The following is a 15,273-nucleotide window of genomic DNA, read 5'->3' as shown; positions in this document are numbered from 1 at the left end:
GAACCGCGGCCCAAACCACCCTCCGCAAACCGAGGAAGTCTGTTCCTGAGCTCTTCCGACAGGCAGCCATCCCGGCAGGCAGCTCCAAACACTCCATTGCCCCCCCCAGGTCCCCACGCCTAACCGGTCAGCAGCAGAGCCACCGGGATGCTCCAGACTCTGTGTAGCCCTTTCCAGCGCCTTCTGGAACAGCTGTTAAGCGGCAGGGCCAGCAGGAAGGTCCGCTTGCTCAACCATGCCTGCCAGCATTCCCGGAAGCAGCTGGCAGACGGCCGAGGAAGCAGGGATCAGCTGGCAGTCGGTAGGCCCGGCAGGAAGGTCTGTCTGCACAGCCGCGCCTGCCAGCAATCCCAGAAACAGCTGGCAGCCGGCCGATGAAGCAAGACGCCCAGGAAGGCCGACGGCGTCCGTGGGAACAGTTGAGTGACACGGCCACCTGACGGTAGGCCCCACGAGGAGACTGTTTGGGGCTGGATAGGGGGGAGAGGGGCCGGCGCGAGAGGCCGCCCCCCCACTGAATGTCGGGCCCATGGGGCTCAACACCCTTCATCCAAATAGTTGATGAAGATGTTGAAGAGCACTGGGCCCAGAACAGAGCCCTGGGGTACCCCACTACACACTTCCTTCCATGTAGATGCAGTTCCATTGAGGACCACACACTGAGTACGGCCTGTCAGCCAGCTATGAATCCATCTGGTGGTGGTGCTGTCTAACCCACATTTTTCTATCTTACCAAGTAGTAGGTTGTGATGTACTTTATCAAATGCCTTACTGAAGTCCAAGTAAATTATATCCACAGCATTCCTCTGGTCCACTAATTTTGTCACTTGGTGATAGAATGCAATAAGATTTGTTGGCTTTTAGTAATTAATTTATTTGCATCTTGGTTTTTGCTGATTCGTTGTTTGATTTTCTTTTCCAGAATCTTCCCAGGTATTGAGGTCAGGCTGATAGGTCTGTAGTTTCCTGGATCTGTTTTTTCCCCCTTTTTTGCAGATGGGAACTACATCAGCTCTTTTCCAGTCCTCTGGTAGTTCCCCAGTGCTCCAGGATCTTTGAAAAATATAGTTCAGTGGTTCTGAGATTACATCTGCCAGTTCCTTGAGAACCTTGGAGTGTAATCCACGTGGTCCTGGTGATTTGGACTTGTCTAGGCTGGATAGATGCTCACTTACCATTTTCTTGCCTATCTTAACTTGTGTTTCTAATCTATTTTTTATGGTATTGTTTTTGATAGGTTGGAGTGTTTTTTTCCCTTTGTGTAAAGACAGATGCAAAAAACGAGTTAAATAGTTCTGCTTTCTCCCTGTTGCTTGTCCCCTTCTTGCCACTTTCTCCCACTAATGGACCAATCATTTCCTTAACCATTTTTCTTGTTTTTTACATGTTGAAAGAAGCTTTTTTTGTTATTTTTGACTTTGGTCGCAAGCCTTAGTTCATTTTGAGCCTTAGCTTTCCTCACTTCATCGTTGCATGCTCGGACTATTTGCTGATATTCTGCTTTAGTTATGTGCCCCTCTTTCCACTTTCTATACTTGTCCTTTTTAACTTTCAATTTATCAGAGAGTTCTTTATGCAGCCATGCTGTTTTCTTTTGAGAGCTGTTATTTTTCTACCTTGTTGGTATTGTTGTTGTTAAGTAAGTTAAGTAAGTTTTGCCCCTTTTACAATCATTCTTGCCACAGCTATTAAGTGAATCACTGCAGTTGTTAAATTAGCAATATGGTTGTTAAGTGAAGCTGGCATTCCCATTGACTTTGGTTGTCAGAAGGTTGCAAAAGGTGATCACATGACCCCGGGACACAGCAACCCTCATAAATATGAGTCAGTTGCCAAGCGTCTGAATTTTGATCATGTGACCATAGGGATACTGCAATGGTCATAAGTGTGAAAATCAGTAATAAGTCACTTTTTTCAGTGCCGTTGTACCTTTGAACAGTCGCTAAATAAACTGTTGTAAGTCAAGGACTACCTTTCCAAAAGATGGGACAATACATGTTCACCACCTACTTTTGATATTGGAGAATATGAAGCAGATTATGAATAAAATTATATGTGGGTAAATAGAATTATGTGTGAAATGTGTGAGGACCCAGATTGTTGGGGGTAATTAAGCTGACTTTGTAATAATGCCGCTTGGGGGGTGTATGAAAGCCCTAATAAGCAGGCATATACATAGAATGAAGGCTACTGCTAAGCTTGTAAGCCACCCTGAGTCTTCGGAGAAGGGCGGGATATAAATGGAATTAAAATAAAATAAATAAATAAATGATAATATTTAGAGGCTAGTAGTATAGATCAAACTTGTCAGTCCTAGAGGAGATCAACCCTGACTGCTCTTTATAAGGCCAGATCCTGAAGTTGAAACTCAAATACTTTGACCACCTAATGAGAAGGAAGGACTCACTGGAGAAGAGCCTAATGCTGGGAAAGATTGAGGGCAAGAGAAGAAGGGGACGACAGAGAATGAGGTGGCTGGATGGAGTCACTGAAGCAGTAGGCGTAAGCTTAAAAGGACTCCAGAAGATGGTAGAGGATAGGAAGGCCTGGAGGAACGTTGCCCATAGGGTCGCGATGGGTCGGACACGACTTCGCAGCTAACAACAACAAAAGCAGTATTGAACCAGGATATTCAAAGGAAATTGCAAGCCCTTCAAATGTAGCTACCTACATGCTGATGAAAATTTAACATTATCTCTGGGACATGTCAAAGATGATAGCCAACTATAATATTTTGCAGTTGTTTAAGCTTTTGAATACTTCTCAGTAGCAGCCTGTACAATCTATGAGGTAGTCATCTTACATGGGGAAAAAGGAATTTGTGATAATGATCATATTACCTGCCTCCCTGACAAGAAGCTGATGGTATGCCAGCCAACACTATGCAAATAAAGACAAGTCATTCTATAATATGAGTTTTGGACAAGGAGAAACCGAGAATGGAAATGCAATTGACAATAACAACAATAACAAAAGAAAGGTGAAGTTCTGTGTTGGCTGTTGAGGTAATGAACCAGCATTCAGAATTGAGAAGAATATGAAGGAAAAAAATGTCATTTTTTAAATGAGATCCTGTGCCTAAACCTGTTATAAGTTAGAGGTGGAGATGGCATTCACATACTTGAAGAAATATTTCTTTTAAAGGAGTGATAAACTACTTACCTTTTATTTTTATTCTTAACGTAATAGAGATTTCTCATGCTGTCTTTTATAGATTTGTTGAACTTTTGTTGATTTCATGACTGACCTTTTGATTTGCCAGTATTTAAAAAAAAATAACTGGGGAAATGCAAATCCTTTTGTGAAGGATTTTGTCATGACATCAAAACTTGGCACAAATATGAGTGTTAAGAAAACAAACTGTTTGTTCTCTGGGGAAACTATTCTATAAGGTAGCTATGCTTTTATATGCAGTTGCCTTGTAGATTAAGTGATTTAGTTTAGTTTGGCCTTAGGCAAAACGTTTCAGGACAATTTCAAAGATCCTGGTTTTGACTTAACATTAGGAAAACAGGGGTTGCAATTTGCAGTCTCTGCTTTTTTATCAGTTGCCTTAGCTATTTCCATTGTACCTTGCACATTTAAAATACAACACTATTCATACTGTATATACCTAATCTATTTTGATTTGGTGCTCAGCCAGATTTAGAGTTTTGTAAATGAATAATTACTATTTAACATATATAATGGAGATAGAGTGGTGGGGGCAGGGGGAATCCCAAAATATATTAGTTCTATGACTATTGTAAGCCCTTTGGTTCAGCTGATTGTCTTCTGAAGAGATGCTTAAGGTATCTTGCCTCATCTTGATATGAAGAAGCTTCTGTGGGAGAGAAACAGAATCACTATGAACCAGAGATTCATCCATCTAGATATGATGACTTTGAATCCTATCTTCTCCAGCCTGCTAGCCAATCACCAAAGGTCTTGAGAAATGTAAACCAGGAATTTCTGCTCAGCCGCCATTCTCCCTCTCTAAAACAAGTGATGTGCTAAAATGGTTATGTGATCAAGATGGAGAAAAAAGAATTAGGCGCTAGATAGATATTTATAGATATACATTGCTTGTTTCTCTTTAGGGAGAGAGAGAAAATAAGTTTTCTATAGGTCACAAGTAATTACAATTTTGTTATGTGTTCAAACAAAGGATACTCTTTTTTGCTTATGCTCTTAACCAAATGTCAAATAGTATATTTATTTATTTATTTACTTAAATTTTTATACCGCCCTTCTCCCGGAGGACTCAGGGCGGTGAACAGGGCATATAAATAGAAATACAAAAGTTAAAAAAGGATTAAATAATTGCCCAATTAAAACAATCACAATATAAAACCCATTAAAACCCTAACGCTCCCCCATCAGGCCAGGCCAGCTTGTTCGAATAAATGGGTCTTATCCCGCGCCGGAAGGAGCGAAGATCCGGTGCCGTCCGGAGCTCAACCGGCAGTTGGTTCCATAAAGCCAGGGCGCCCACAGAGAAGGCCCTCCCCCTGGGGGCCACCAGCCGGCATTCTCTGACCGGAGGCACCAGAGGAGGCCCTCTCTGTGGGAACGCACAGGGTGGAGGGAAGTCGACACTGGCAGCAGGTGGTCCCTGAGGTATTCCGGACCCATGCCATGTAAGGACTTAAAAACCATCACCAAGACCTTGAACCTCACCCGGAAGACAACTGGTAACCAATGCAGCTCACGGAGCATAGATGCTGAGCAACTGTTAAAATGTTAAACATTGGCCTTAGATCAGGGACATCCAACTTGGGCCACTTTAAGAACTGTGGACTTCAACTCCCAGAATTCCTCAGCCAGCTGGCTGGGTTATTTTGGGAGTTGAAGTCCACAGGTCTTAAAGTTGCCCAGGTTGGACACCACTGTCTTAGATAAATACTTTTTCCATTTGTGCTGTTGATAATATTATATCTTAATAGAGCTTGTTCTTATGTTGGTATTCCTGAAGTTGTAGGGCAGGAGTACCTTCTCAGGTTGATAAATCCTAAGTATGGGCCACCAACTGTTTCTGGAGGGCAAAATGGATGCCATTGTATTCTACTAGCCCACAGTGAATGTGATCTTTTCCTATATTTTCCTGCTCCATGCTAAAAGTGATGTTTTCTGGCTTTTGGAAGCTTAGGTCTCACTGTGCAGTTTGACTGCTGCACTTTTCTTGTAGGCAAACATCTGTCCTTTAAATCCTCTGGCAGGAAGCCCCCTCACCTGGGTTGATAGTCACTCTCTGCAGCTCTCAAATCTCCTCATCTGCAGCCACTGTTGCCAACTATGTTCCAGTAGCATAGTTGTTTTAACTGGTGCTTGATGTGCCAAGTGTCAATGGTTGGAAAAACACCAGATTTTTTTTGTTTTTAATATTTTCTGTCTTTCATTGAGCTACCCACTTTTATGCTCTTCTGTTTTTTGTTTTTTTAATAAATCCACCACTGCACCATTGAAATGCTAGAGCTTTTCTTTACTTTTTTTCCAGATCAAATGTCAGGAAAAGCAATGAAATGATGCACCGGTGAACTTGTAAAAAAAAGCAGTAGAAGGACTATTGCAGGTAAAGAAATAGGTAATTAAAAATATTTCTGCTGCGTTTTAAACTGGGGGTATTCCTGCATATCTAAAGTTATAGCCACTATGATGCAGTCCTGAAATAATAGTTACATTGCAGGTAGTCCTCACTTAGCAGCCACAGTTGGGAATAGCAATTCTATCACTGCAATTATTAAGTGGAAAATTATATGATTGTAATGGATTTATGATATCACCACACTTGTTAAGCAAAACATTATGTGACTACAACTTGCAATTTTACTTCCACATTTTTTCATTAACTTTGCGTGTCACAAGCTGGTTGGGAAAATGTGGATGGTGATTGTATGACCGCAGAACACTGTAGCAGTCATAAATACCAGTTGCAAAGCTCCTAAATTGTGATCACATGACCTTGGAATGTTGTGATGGTCATAAATGTGAGGATTGGTTGCAAAATGAGGCAATCAGTAATCAAGAAGTACATATATTGAGCCAAACCTTTAAAAATGCAACAAGGTATTTTATTAAAAAGCTGGTTGTGCACTCATATACTGTATATGCATGATGGTGTGTTAACTTTGTCGATAGAAATGTATGTAACTTTGTGTGTGTGTGTGTGTGTGTGTGTGTGTATACATACACTTTTTTCTCTGTCTCTCATGGTGATGTTTAATTTTTGACAGCTAATTTTTGCTATTCTACAATTGCTTTGCCATGAATTTCAACAAATTGTTAATTTATACCAATCACTGAAAATATAACTGGAAGAATGAGTATGTATGTCCTTTTCATTTCTCATGTGATAGATCGGACAGTGATTTTTGTTGAAAGAAAAGATGCTGATGCAAAAACAGCATCATTCTATTCCGTTTATAGAAATTGACCAGTTTTCCTGAATCGGTCCCTAAGCCTATAATCAGCTGACTTTGTCTAATTCTTGCTTACTTCAACAACAATAAAAGAATTTTTCATTGAACAATTTCCCATAATCCAGGGAACTCTCTTGCTGGTTAATATTATATAATGCTTTTTCCTAGTATGTCTCACGCTACACTTATTTCATTTGCCATTTTATTCATGTTTGGTAGAAAAATCCAATTTAAGTTTATACCCAGAATAAGATGATGTTATCCATAAACTTAGCCACTTCAGTATGAACTTGCTTGTTTGTTTAATAGCATTTATAAAGGTAAAGGTTCCCCCGCACATGCGGGCTAGTCGTTTCCAACTCTAGGGGCTGGTGCTCATCTCCATTTCAAAGCCGAAGAGCCAGCGCTTGTCCGAGGACGTCTCCGTGGTCATGTGGCCGGCATGACTAGACACCAAAGGCGCACGGAACGCTGTTACCTTCCCACCATAGTGGTCCCTATTTTTCTACTTGCATTTTTACGTGCTTTCGAACTGCTAGGTTGGCAGAAGCTGGGACAAGTAACAGGTGCTCACTCTGTTACGGGATTTGACCTGCCAAACTGCCGACCTTCAGATCGACAAGCTCAGCGTCCTAACCCACTGAGCCACCGCGTCCCTCAATAGCATTTATACGACTGCCCAAATAAAAAAGGTCAGTGTACAAAAATTTACAAATATTAAGGAACACAATACATTAAAACCCAATTAAAACCATAAAATACCAACTACATTAAAATATTCTGCAACTCAACCATTGGAACTCCAATAATCTGTACCAAAGAGACGGGGGAAAGACCCAGGTCTTGTGTTTCTAAAGGCCCACATGGTCAGGGGCAACCATTGTTGGGGGGCAGATTATTCCCAAAAGAGGGCCACTGAGAAGGCATGAATCTGAGGTCCCATACAGTGACATTTTTTCAGCGAGTACACCTGGAGTACCCATATTGGGAGACAGGAGGGATAGACAGATACCCTAGGGAGCAGGTGGTCCTGCAAATAACACAGTCCTGTGCCATGCAGAGCTTTATAGATTATTTATTATTTATTTATTATTAAATTTCTATGCCACCCATTATGCTAAAGCAAGTAGATGACTTATTGTCATATAATTAAAATATCATATGAAACATTAAAATGTTAAAATAATAAAATAAACCATACAGTTATAAGTTTAGATATAATTTAATTAACCACAATGGAACAGAAAGGAACAAAGTGTGCATGGGGAGGAGGTGGGGTCTGACTAATCCATTAACCACATCCAAGATGCCATTCCCCTAATTGGGGTCCCAGGCCAGCTGGAGAGCTATGTCTTCAAGTCCTTTTGAAAGGTCAGAAGAGTATAGTGTTGGGAGATAATTAAGGCATGAGTGGCCCTGAGTGATTCCATCTCCTGCCTAGAACAGGTGCTGTTGTCACACCTGACAAAGTTATGCAAAGCTCTCCTGTACAGAACTGCTACATGTTCTTCCAGCAGGAGCTATGAATCCATGAAGAGTCCCAAACTGCACACTAAATCCAAATTGGTTTGTGCCACCCTACTCAGAGACAAGGATGGAAATTCTCCAGTTCCGAGATCTTTGGGCCCCAAACCCACAGCCACTCAGTCTTGCAAGTGTTGATCCCAAGCATGGTCCTTTCCATCCAGACCCTCTAGTCTCCAGACACAAGGACAAAAAAATGACAGATGTACAATTAGGTACCATCAGCATAGACCAGGGGTCAGCAACCTGAAACAGTGAAAGAGCCACTTGGAACCGGTTCCCTCACAAAAGGAAAAACTGGGAGCCGCAAAAAATATGTGTGCATGTGCATACATGCGCGCATGCGCAGAACAGGGTTTGACTGAAGAGTGGAGCCAAGGCGAGATATGCACCTACCCTGCATATTTGAATTGATTGGTTGAACTTTTTTAGTCCCACTTTTTTTTTGACTGCACATGGCAGAGGACTGGGAGCCGCAGGAAACGGCTGAAAGAGCCACATGCGGCTCCAGAGCCGCGGGTTGCATACCTGTGGCATAGACAATCTACTGCACCCTATGCTGATGGATGACCCCCTCCAGTAGCTTCATACATACATTAAAAAGAAGAGGAAAGACAGTAAACCTTTGTGGCACCTCTATACCACCTGAAACCAGCCCTGGAGGAAGGAGAACCACTGAGGAACAGTACTCTACCCCAACCCAGGAAGCCAGTTCAAAAGAATACCATGGTTGAAAGTATTTTAAACTATCAAAAAGTCAAGGAGAACAGGAATGGATACATCCCATCCTGAACAGGTCATTCACAAAAGTTACTAATATTGTCTCAGTACTCTATCCCAGCCTAAAACCTGACTAGAAATGATAATCCATTTATACCTGGACCCTTGAAGTGCAAGCCAGTGATGGTTTCTTGAGGAAGGGGCAGATAGTTCTTCTCCCTCTTTCAGAGCTGGTGGAACTGCTCCTTCTCACATGGATGCACTCACCATGGCATCCATGTACCCTCTATCTAGACAGCTCAGCCAACCAGGAGGTGCATGGATCTACAAATCAAATCAATCAATCAATCAATCAATCAATCAATCACAGGTTGCTGTACCCACAGAACCAACCACCTTCAAGGCTAACAGAATCAAACTCATCCCAGATACTATCAAAAAACCAAGCCCCTGCCGCCTCTTAGAGGACTAGCTCAGCTGAGTTAACTCAGAGTGTCATCCCTAGCACAATCAAGTTTTCAACTGCTTTTGTGGAGTTAGATACCAAAACAAATGGAGGTGGTATCATCAATGGGGGGAGAGATATTTTTGGGGTTTTTATATTATTGATTTTTATTGCTATACATCACCCATGTGTGAGTTGGGCGGCCATATAAATCTATCTAATAAATAATAAATAAAATCAACATACTGCTATTATCTTCAGACCTTTAATCATACAATCTCTTTTGTGTGATTCTCCCATTCCATGTTTGTATATATATTTGTATAAATATTAATCAGCCTGGAGGATAAGAGGGAGGAGCCCTTAGGAATAGCACAGAGGTACCTTTATGTGATGAGCACCATCTTGTGGAAATGTATCAGTAGGAAGATTAGATCATTTGAAAACAGTCCTCTCAAGACCAAAACCTCTTCTGTATCAATCATAGAACTCTGGTGGCACAGATATTTACAAAATATCAGTATATGTTCCCATTAGTTCATATGTTTCATTACAGGATGGGAGGCAACTAAATTCAACAAATAAATAAAAATAAATATGACTAGGTCTAGGAGAACTATCTCCATTGCATCGACGAGTTTTCCTTTCAAAAGAAGGTGTTAAGAATTGATATGGCAGGCTTAGATACTGGAATACCTTCAAATTTACAGTTCTCCTCAAGCTTATAGGCTCCAAATGTTAAAGATATAATAGCAATAAGCCTTGCTTTTATTCAAAAGGATTGCTGAATAAGGTTTATACTTTGATAAATGTCATACACTTTTAACTACCTCTAATTTGTTAAATCATAGAATAATTTGATAAAATGAGGATATTTGCATTATGTTTAAGCACACTCTGCCTATTAAGCACATGATTTTAACAGTTTAATATTTATTTTACTTTATTTATTTTTATTTTTATTCCATTTATATCCCGCCCTTCTCCGAAGACTCAGGGCGGCTTACAAGCTTAGCAGTAGCCTTCATTCTATGTATATGCCTGCTTATTAGGGCTTTCATACACCCCCCAAGCGGCATTATTACAAAGTCAGCTTAATTGCCCCCAACAATCTGGGTCCTCATTTTACCTACCTCGGAAGGATGGAAGGCTGAGTCAACCTTGAGCCTGGTGGGATGCGAACCTACACTGATTGCAGGCAGCTGGTGTTACTTAAGGAGGCATTAGCCCACTGCTCCACCAAGGCATTTGATAGAATAGAATAATTTGATAACATATACAAGCGGTCTCGACTTACAACAGTTCATTTAGTGACTGTTCCAAGTTTCTACGACACTGAAAAAAGTGACCATTTTTAAACTTACAACCACTGCAGCATCCCCATGGTCATGTGATCAAAATTCAGATGTTTGGCAACTGATTCATATTTATGACATTTGCAATGAGCCTGGATCTCATGGTCACCTTTTGTGACCTTCTGACAAGCAAAGTCAATAGGGAAGATGGATTCACTTAACAACCATGTTGCTAAATTAACAACGGTGATTCACTTAACAGCTGTGGCAAGAAAGTTCGTAAAATGGGGCAGAATTTACTTAACAATAGTTTCACTTAGGAACAGAAATGTTGGGCTCAATTTAAGTCATTAGTTGAGAATTACCTGTAATTATAAAGTGGGGATATTTGCATTATGTTTAAGCATATCCTGTCTAGTTAAACACATGTTTTTAATTGCAAAAAACTATGATCTGAGACTCAATGATCTAAGGTGAGCCTAAGGGCAAACATTGGCAGTATTTTATAATATATACCCATCCTTTGTTCTGGAAATGCTGAAGTTCTATTAGAATAAATTATATTGTCATTTACAGAAATCCTGAAACCATAAAACATATCTATATCTTTTAATTGTTTAATTTATGAGAAGTCATTTTGCTTAAGAATATACTAATATACCACTAGATGTTTTTTTTTAAAAAAACTTTTTCCAGTATAATGTCTGAATCCAAATTCATAAAGAGTTAGAAAAATGAGATGTCTGAGCTATAGGATTCATAGGGATTTCCTATGAAGCCTATTTAATCAGGATAACACTGTTATTAATATTCATAGAGTCAGCTGGAACACAAATGATAGACTATGGAGCCTAAAAAATTACTTTGTGAATTTATTAAAAGCAGCTTAAAAAATTAATGGAATTCAAGTAAAGTTGGTGAATATGAAAATCTTATATTAGCAGAAAAAGAATGTTTTAAAAGAAACTTTCTTTTAATACCAACTTGCACTGATATTTTTGAGAGATTTTCATCAGTACTTAAAGGAGGAAGATGCATGAATGGTCATTTAAAAGGATTTAAAGACATTGGCACATTAATTTTCACATGAATAATAAGTAGTTTCCAAAAGCAATTAACTTACAGTGTACAAGATTTGAATAAGAAAATAAGACTATGACATTAAAGGGCAAAGCAAATGTGCTCTACATTTTAAAATTACTAATATGTCTTCTAATAAAATAATTTTATTCATCTCTTCAATGGAAGTGATCCAGATATAGATTTTTATCCAATCTGTTTGTTTATATTAGGGCACATAATGATTAACGAGATACCCTTATGTTGTTGCCAGAAGCATAACCATGAAGAGTATCCAAAACACAGCTTGACAGTTTAGAATTGTGCCTCAAACTGGATATTTTTATTAAAATAGCCATTTGGTTAAGTCTTTGTATTTGGAGAATATATGTTTTATCATGTTTATGTCCTCATTTTACTTAAAATCTGTATTAGGCCACCAGCACAAAATAATACATGTTGTTTGAGAATGGTCTAACACTGATCTTTACTGTACTAAAGAAAGTTAGTGCTGAAGATTGTTATACATTTGGAACTACAAATTTGAGAATGATTAAAATTAAAACTTTTAAAACTGGTTCAACTCAAAATGAGTCACACTGAAGTCACATTACAGCATATTCTTTAAAAAAACTACTCAAAAGTAGAAAAACTACTCAAAAGTAAATTTTGGTATTATTTAAACCCTTCTAAATTCATGCAGACTGAAATACTATACATACGTATCTGGGACCATCCCACTGAATTAAGGGGATGGACTTGCATAAGATGGAATGTTTTTCATGAGTAATGATGAGTCTATGTTGAGTTCAATGAGTAGTAAGTACAACTAGAATGGAACTTTGGGAATAAAACTTAATATGAATTTAAATAGTCAGCTAAAATTCATTCATGTCATGACTGGGCCTATTTCATTGGTTCAAAGTTGAACAACTCACTGAAATATACATTTTTAAGTATTTATCAGTTACTTTAGTTAGTGAAACATTGATATAGATACACTAATGAAGATTAAGATTTAGGAGACTGTTTTACCTGTCGAAAGCTATTAAAAATGCTGTGTTTCCCCCCCCCCATGTACTCTGTTTCAAATATTACTTTGTTACCTGTTTAAAGAAATAAAATAATAGAATATATTTTAAAGAAATAAAGTATCTGTTAATAAAATATAGGTTAAAGCCAATTTACATTAACATATTTTGAAGTTACCTGTTTGATTAGGAGAGGTTGTACTCTTTTTTTATGTAAAGGCATAATCTGTATATGTTTTGCAGCAGAATCTTTATACATGCCAAAGTAGTCTCAAAGGTGCTTTTTCAAAAGGCAGGTGGACTGTTTTTCCCATGAGGAAGAAGAAAAAAATGTTTCACTTCTCATCCAAGAAGCTTCATCAGTTCTGATGGTGGGGGGATGGAAGGATTATATTTCTTTGCAATCATCTGGTCATTAGCATTCTCTGAGAGCTGTTGAGGCCACTTGGAAGTTTATCTGTGCCCTAAGGGTGATGACAATGACCAGATGACTACAAAGAAATACAATCCTTCCAATCCTCTTCCACTATCCTATCAGAAGCTATTCTTCCATCCTCCCATCATCCAGTCTCAACTGTCAGTACCTATCCTTCCATCCCCCCCTCCGCCATCAGAACTGATGAATCTTCTTGGATGATAATGGAAATGTTTTCTTCTTTTCCTCAAGGAAAAAAATCAGTCCAGTAGTTGAGACAACTATGACTTGGATGACTGAGAATCTCCACAGACCTGCCAAAGTAAATTTTGTACATCTCTAGCCACAGATAAGCTATACTGTAATAAAACATTATCCCAACTTTCTACCTGAAATGAATACCCAAGATACTTAAATGAATATTAAAGCATGTATGTATACACACACACACACACACACGTAAAATGCATAAAATAGTAGAATAAGAACTTTGAGGTTAAAACCTTTACACAAATCTGCCTTGAAATCCTGTGTCCACCAATTATCTGTAAGCTAGGTAATTCTTACTAGCAATTGATTATAGCAACCATACCTGGTGAGTATATTTATGTATGCAGTGAATGGCTTTCATCGTCCAAGGTTCCACCATGTTGTCATCTTACTTTTGCATTTCTTTAGCTAAATGTGGCTGTTTGAGTGGATATTCACAGTGTGTATCCAGGAGAGGGCAGTATTTTTCTATACCAGGTGTATAAAAGAGCATGCCCTGCTTAGACTGCCAATGTTTCTTGTAATTACTCCCAGTATATTTGTTGCTTGCTTATGAATTAACTTGCATTTATGGAACTAAATCATTCCAATCATTTAATTACACCTGAGGAGCTGAACTATAATTGCTTGCTTCCAAGTAGGATCTGATACGGCTTGAGCAGTATTAATTTGGTGTTTACTTTTCTGAGTGCTAAAAGCATTAAACTGATTGTGCAGTGGGATTACATTTTACTAATTGCTGGCATTCATTAGCTGGGTAAATGGTGATGAATATGACTGTATATTGTGAAGGGATAAAGTGGTGGTTTTAAATAGTATATTACTAGGCATATTAAGGCCCTGAGATGTATTTTAAAATACTCCAGAGATTATTAAAGACAGTAGTTTCTTCATTCTCTTATGGTAAGAATACTTTATTAAAATGCTGCAATTATTATGGATCTTTTTGTGCAATAAGCAGAGAAATGGCTTCATTGAATTCAACACATTCCTTTGATATTAATAACAGCTTTTCATATTTTGAGCTAATCCAAGAATAAATGAGGAATTTAGAAAAAAATGCCAATTCCAAATCAACACAATGGTACAAAATTGAAAAAGGCAAAGTTATTGCTTCCTTTGAGGACTTTTCTCAGGAGCTCAGGTGTTCTAAATGAGGGAGTTTGTCCCCTCTGCTGTTAGAAGCAGACGATACCTACCATAAAGGCCTTCCTTGAAGTATTCTGAACACTGAAACAAGCCCAGAACACTGAAGTCTGTCGTTTCATGTTTGGAAAAAAACATTCTTTTAAATTTCATAAACATTTAGTATGTGCTCACTTTGCACATGCTGATATAATTGTACTTCATTTTCCGATCATGTCAGCTACCTAAGTGATGAAGTTTTGGCTTATTTTTACACTGATGTTTCTTATAAAATAGTATTGTTTCCTTTGCTGGCATGGTGGCTTATATAATTTAATATGGCTATAAATAGGAAGCCATTGGGAGAAATTTCATGTCGTGTGTGTATCAGAAACATATAGAGAAATCAGATGTGATCAAATTATGCAAACATTATTTATTACCAGTATTGTGAAGCAACAGAAAATTAACTCTCTTTGCTTCACTGGAACTGTTGATTCTGTTTTATAGTAACTGTTGTCAGGATTTTGTTTTGAGAATTAGTTCTCAGTGCTACCATTGGATGCAATGGAAAGCAGAATAAATCACAATCTAACTGAACGTGTGAACAAAAAAAATATTTTATTGTGAAAGTCAATTTAATGTCACCTGCTAAAATAAACAAGTTTTATTGTCGTACTATAAACTTTTTTTAGTCATTTGTCTTGTAAATTCTCTGACAAATAAGGGCAAGGTATAGGTGTGCTCCGATATATTGTTTTAAGTTTATTTACCTAAACTTGGCTTTAGTTTAGCTCTGAAGTCTTGGAGCAGTACACAGAGTCTTTGCCAGATCAAACAAGCTTAGCAATATAGTACAAGAGAAGGACCAGTGAAATGGTAAATGACTTGTGAGATATTGATACACAGCCCCAGGGGCAATGCTAATGTTCAGCATTGCCTGGAATGCATTTGTTCTTGCCGATACCTTTTAAAATAATAATGATGAAAT

At 38.6% G+C, this 15,273-nt stretch overlaps 1 protein-coding gene across 4 annotated transcripts in view; it reads left to right on the top strand.

Moving 5' to 3' along the window:
- Positions 1-15,273, top strand: part of MIPOL1 (mirror-image polydactyly 1) — a 194,512-nt gene that overhangs the window by 23,243 nt on the left and 155,996 nt on the right. For 2 of the 4 annotated variants that reach the window (XM_081336216.1, XM_081336217.1), the window contains exon 2: positions 5,477-5,563. The gene's annotated coding sequence lies outside the window, so the exon portion shown is untranslated. Of the gene's footprint in view, positions 1-5,476; positions 5,564-15,273 lie in introns of those variants that run through there. The other 2 variants (XM_081336215.1, XM_081336218.1) reach the window with 2 other exon arrangements.

The sequence above is a fragment of the Vipera berus genome, assembly GCF_964194415.1.
Source record: "Vipera berus genome assembly, chromosome: 1".
NCBI lineage: Eukaryota > Metazoa > Chordata > Lepidosauria > Squamata > Viperidae > Vipera > Vipera berus.
The sequence above is the reverse complement of the archived record's forward strand: the minus strand, read 5'-3'. Positions and strand labels throughout refer to the sequence as shown.